The sequence below is a fragment of the Notamacropus eugenii genome, chromosome 6 (genome assembly GCF_028372415.1).
Source record: "Notamacropus eugenii isolate mMacEug1 chromosome 6, mMacEug1.pri_v2, whole genome shotgun sequence".
Taxonomy (NCBI): domain Eukaryota; kingdom Metazoa; phylum Chordata; class Mammalia; order Diprotodontia; family Macropodidae; genus Notamacropus; species Notamacropus eugenii.
The window spans coordinates 113,856,821-113,862,820 of record NC_092877.1 but is presented as its reverse complement, the minus strand read 5'-3'; the positions used below and the strand labels follow the sequence as shown (position 1 = coordinate 113,862,820).

Genomic DNA, 6,000 nt, shown 5'->3' with positions numbered 1-6,000 from the left:
CTAGTTCCAGCTCAGTTCATGCTGGCACGGGCCATGTCAAACTGCACTCCACTCCCAACCTAGTACAATAGACCCTTCCTCTCAATATTCCAGATTGTCTTGGGCTAGAAATTTGCTTCAGTCTCTCACTTTATGGTTTCTGCTGCTCTGGGATTTGTATAGAGTCATTTTTACAGGTTTTTTGAGTGGTTTGTGGGGAGAGCTCTACTAGGTCTCTGCTTCTATTCTACCATCTTGGCTCTGCCCTTTGATAAAATTCTTGTTCTGTGGCTTTTCTTGGGAGCCATACTGACACCAACATATCATGATGCTTTGGTATCTGAATGTTTATAGATGTGTTATGCTATATACAATATCATAATGCAAACAGGCTACAAGCAGCTCTAGTTTCTAACCTCTAAAAGATAATAAACATCTTCAACTGAACATTTCATTAAAATTGTTTAACATCAATACAGTCAATGCAACTTTTATTATTTACATTTAACTGGTTTTCAGTGTATAAGGTAACTTTTCATCATTCCTTCAAAGCCTCCTTTAGTATTTTTCTTCTCATATATCTTATGCATTTAAGTATCTGCTTTATTCTTTGCTTTTATTTTAAATCTACTTTGTAAAATTGTATATGCCTTTCCTTCTTTGTACATATACACATACACACACACACATAATGTCTATTGGTCTTAATGGAATTCTTAATGGACTGTAGTTTATTTAACCATTAGCTATAGTTTAACATGTAGATTACTTCCATATTTTTAGAATTCCACATTAGAATGCTATAAAACTATCTGGGCCAATAGTTTTTTTTTTCTTAATAACATTTCTTGGGTATATCCATATATTACAATCTAATATGATGATTATATAAGTAATTGAAGTAGATAAAATTTTTTCATAAGCAAAAGAATTTTATGATTAAATATCCTGGTACACAAGATATCCATATATGTACACACATAAGACACACAGAAGAAATTTAAATAAAAATAAATATAATACCTTTTAAAATAGCTTTGATATGAATCAATACATTTCTCTCAAGAGTGCTGCCATGACCATGTGAGTATTATTAATGACTACAAATACCTAGAAAATGTCTAATAAAACCAAGGTGTCTTTCAATCAATGAAAAATTAAGTAGATTTAATACAGTAGGATTGAAAAAAGTCATTCTAAGTAATTGTCAATCTAACCTATGTGTGACACTAAGTATGACATATAGTATTATATTCTAATTTTTAGGTAAGAGCCTTATTATCAAATTACCTTGAAACATCAGTGTCAGAGGTTAGACAGCTCTTTCACTATTTATTTGTGTTCTGAGCAGGAAGGTCACCTTTCCTTGTAATATCTAATTTATATATTTTGCATGTCCCCGTGGCTAATAATACCAGTTTTAAAATAATGCAATGATGTTATCTAATGGAACAATGGCAATCTATCCTTCCAAATATCTGGAGAAATTAAAAATACACTACAACAAATGATGGATTGCCTTGATTTAAAATGATCACTCAGTTGATGGTAAGCCTAATTTAACTACATGATGAGTGTCACCTATCATCTCCTTTCTGTCTTCAAATTTGGAGCCTGAGAAGAAGCATCTTTCATTCGTATCTGGATTGTCACTGACACACATTAGCTCTTGCAACAGCGAAAAAAAGTTCATCTGTCTTCTATAAGCACTGTCACTTTCACAGAGCTCTCAGATTTATATTTTGGGTAGATTTTGTTGTTGTTGGCTTGCTTTCCTCATTGCCCACCCAAGGAACTTCTAATTATTCCTACTTAATTTTAACAATGATTTTGTAACATTAGGTCAATGACAAATACCTGCTTTAGGGCCACACAATATACCTTCAGTGACATCCCTTTAAAAGGTGAAATCACTGTATCATGGGTTCTTTCTAGTAATTGATATTTGAACCTCTTTACATGGGAATCAAAGAAGGAAACACTGAATTTGGTGCTTTATTAGGTAACAGTGTAGGTTACAGGAACTTCACTTTGCAATGTGTTATCACAATGATTTTGTGAATTTATTCTCTTTGCCTGCAAACAGGAAAAGACACATGGTGGGGGGGAGGAGGGGAGACATCATCTCCTTCTCTAGGTTATTACTTCTACTCCATTCAAGTTGCCTTCCTGCTCATATACTAGAAATCTTAAAATACCATAACTGGGATTGTAGTGTAATACCTTTAAATTCACTAATTTTATTTCCATTGAATAAATATGATACCTAATCAAGGAAAAGGAATTATTGTTTAAAAAAATAGGGAAAATAAATTCTAGAGGAACAAAAAAAGATCCCTTGTTGAAGATATTTTGCAACGTATCACAAAATATAAATCAAAATGCAAACGTACTTGGAGCAATCTCCTTCTGTCTTGTCAAAGAACCCAGTTCTCTCTTTCTCCAAAAGGTTATTTTGAATAGTAAAAATTTTCTTTAGACTTTCAACAACGTTCTCCATTGAAGTACACCCGCAAGATTAATGCCCACCTCTACCTGGGAAAATGAGTCTACAATACTTATCCGTCTCGTAGCATGTTGAGAAGAACAACAAATAAAAAAAAAAGTTACATATGACTTTTAAAAAAAAAATCACTTAGTAAATGTCAAAGAAAAGTACATTTAACCATCTTCTTGTCCAGGATGCGTTCCAAATAATGCAGTAACTATTTGTGCGGAAACTGCTTCACTAATGAAATTCTACCCCTTTCTGTCCCCCTTATATTGTCTCCCAGAGTGTGAATCAGAATGGGGTAGATGTATGAGAAATGAAAATGGCAAGAATCCAGTCTCAACATTGTGACTGCTACAAAAGGAAAGGGAATAGTACTGTGAGGGGAAATGAATCAAGCAGCATTTTTTTAAGATAAGAGTGTCAGAATTTACTTTCAGACTCCAGTTGTTACTGAAAGCCTTGCACCTGCTCCCACTGCTTGTACTTCTCTTTCCCCTAAGGCAGTATGTGCAGTGGTTTAGCAAAAGTCTGGCTATCTGAAATATTCCAGAGGTGAGTCATTCTTGACCTTAAAACACCAAAACATTTTAAAATTTTATATTAATTATATTATATTGAAAATGTCATTAAAATGGGTTACTTTCCTTGACTTCTTAAATAAACCATTCTAAAAAAAATAACAAACTCCTTGAAGGTTTGTGGTCATTTAGGCAGGAATAATTGGCTGAATGTAATGAGATTCAGTGTATTATAGGTATTTTCTTCACCAACAGATTAGTCCAGGGGTGATGAACCTGAGCCTTCAAGGACAAATGTGACCCTCTAGGTCCTGAAGTGTGGCCATTAGACTGAATCCAAACTTCACAGAACAAATCACCTTAACTAAAGGATTTGTTCTGTAAAACTTGGCCTCAGTGAAAGAGCCAAAGCCAAGGACCTAGAAGGCCACATGTGGCCTTGAGGCCACAGGTTCTCTACCCTTGGTATAGCCACTAGGTGATTTGTTTGTGGAACATAATGAATCATAAAATAAATTTTAAAAATATACAAAATCATCCTTAGTCTTAGTGAAGGTCTTATAGTAGAAAAAAAAAAGGAAAAAAAGAGGGAAGGAAAGAAGGAAGGAAGGAAAAGAAAGAAAAAGAAAAAGGGTGCTAAAATGCACTTAATTTTTATATTCTAAACATTTAACTGTTTGACAACTGTTGAGTGCACAGGCCAGGAAAGAGCTGAGCAATGCCCAAATTAACATTCTTATAACAAATGAAAGCAAATGGCATTTGTCAAAGAATTGAACTGAAACAGAATTCTACTCAGAGGGGTAAAATAGTAATTGGTAGAGTTGGATTCATCTTGTACCCAGAGGCAACAAGAAATATTATTTCATAGGATATCTGGTCTTCACACCTTGTCGTGCTCTTGATAAACCTAAATAAGTAGACAGAAATGAAGTCAATTATACCTTATGGGTCAACATATGTTGTAGACGAGACAGAAATAGAAAAGTTAAATGAAGAATTTGACAAAATCCTCCAATACCCAAGCCAATATATGATCTATACATAGTAAAGATAAATAGATTACTAGATTGAATGTGTGTGGCTGTGTGTGATTGTGTGTGTGTGGAGAGAGAGATACACATACCTTGATACCATTTGGAAGGGTAGTATAACAAAAATATCTTGAAAAAAACTATGGTTCAAGGTTGAGAAATGAAGAAAGCCAAAGTATCTTAGGATACTACAAACATCACACTTCTATATTACTATTACTCTCTTTGAGAAGTAGAACAACAGATATTGAACAAGGTGATCATCAAACAAGATGATACATAACCAAAATGATAACGACTAGATATTGACAGGCAGAAAACAACTTCAGTGGAAGTCAGCCCAGTTATTTATTGAAAGACTGAATAACAAATATTTAAAACAAGATCAACATTACCATTAAATTAGAACAGAAAAGGATAAAGAATATGAATGATGAGAAATGGCTTGTACTATCACAGCCCCAAATAATCAAAAGCAAAGACAAAAATAAGCCTGAAAAATGAGCATGAGACCTAACTTAAACAGATTGTCCAGAAAGCATTCATAGCTGGAACTGGAAAGAGAAGTATAAACCAAGAACGTATAACTATGAAACGACAGATTTTGCAGCATTTCTATAGTCAAATATTCTCATCATCAATGACAGTGAAGCCACCACATTTAGACTCTAAAACCTCAGTCACCAATGTCATATGATGAAAAGCAAATACAGCTAAAGATAAAGATGACAAGAACAGCTGAACCTGACCACAAACGTCTTCACTGGAGAAAACCATTTGGAAGTGTTAAGAAGTCAGGGAGATACCAGGTGTGTGATGGAAGACGTGGGACAAAAATCATATTATCTCTCAGAATCCTTTATCCAGAAGAGCAGGTATACTGCTTTCCATAGGACAGAGGGACTTGTGTGAATAAGATTACAGCAGATTCTTTTCCATAATGCCTCTCAATGTTTATTCTTTTAGTGAAATATAAGGCCCTGAGTCCATATAAAACAAGTTTATGGACATATTAGGTGACAGCTGAATTTTAAGAGGAAGGTTAGCTCATAGAGCACAAGGCAGTTAAGAGAAATTCATTTTAGAAAAGAGTTCAGAGTTCAGCAGGTAATGACTATAGTGTATGTGTGTGTGTATACAGATATATAGATAGATAGATAGTTATAGATATAGATATAGATAGATATATACACACCTATATATAATGTATGTGTATATTCTCCCCAATAGAAGGTGAGCTCCTTGAAAGTAAAAGTTCTTTCAGTTTTGCCTGGAAAAGTAGTGCAGGGGAAAAAGGGAGGGAACAAGCATTTATTAAGCACTTAGTCTTTTGTCTATTTAGTTTCAGTTCATTTCACTATATTGTATTGCCTTCGGTTTACATATCATAGCCCCCAGTTGAATAGAAGCTTATTTTGGACACTTTTTTGTCTGTTAGTTGGATCTTCATATCCTCAGTTCCAAGCAGAGTGTGTCACACATGGTGATGGTTTAATAAATCTTGTTTCCTTTTGTTTTTCAACTGAAATGAGAACAGAAGCACTTGATGATTATCTGTTAAAAGACTATATGTAACCTTTGCACATACATGCTAACTACAAATGAATTATGGTAGCTCGGGATTGTCCACATACTTGCCACACACTTTAGTTCTACTCAACAAACACTAAGTGCTATTTGCAATATTCTGTGTCAAGCACTGAGCGATGCAGAGATTAATAAGAACCTATTTTTTTCCCACAAGAAGCTTCATCTAGCACAAAAGAATTTAGTACTTAGCTATTCTTTTAAGGAGAGAAGTTAGAGGAAAATGTCATTTGTAGTTCTGTCAGTTTTCAGTCATGTCTGACTCCTTATGATCCCATTTAGGGTTTTCTTCTCAAAGATACTGGAGTGGTTTGCCTTTTCCTTCCCCAGCTCATTTTACAGATGAGGAAATGGAAGCATTCTTGGTAAAGTGATTTGCCCAAGGTCA

At 34.4% G+C, this 6,000-nt stretch overlaps 1 long non-coding RNA gene across 1 annotated transcript in view; it reads right to left on the bottom strand.

Moving 5' to 3' along the window:
- Positions 1-4,441: 4,441 nt before the first annotated feature.
- The window catches only part of LOC140510566 (uncharacterized), a 146,973-nt gene continuing 145,414 nt past the window's right edge, over positions 4,442-6,000 (bottom strand). Inside the window, exon 4 of the long non-coding RNA XR_011969288.1 lies at positions 4,442-5,547. This is a non-coding gene — a long non-coding RNA (uncharacterized lncRNA). The remainder of the gene's footprint in view (positions 5,548-6,000) is intronic.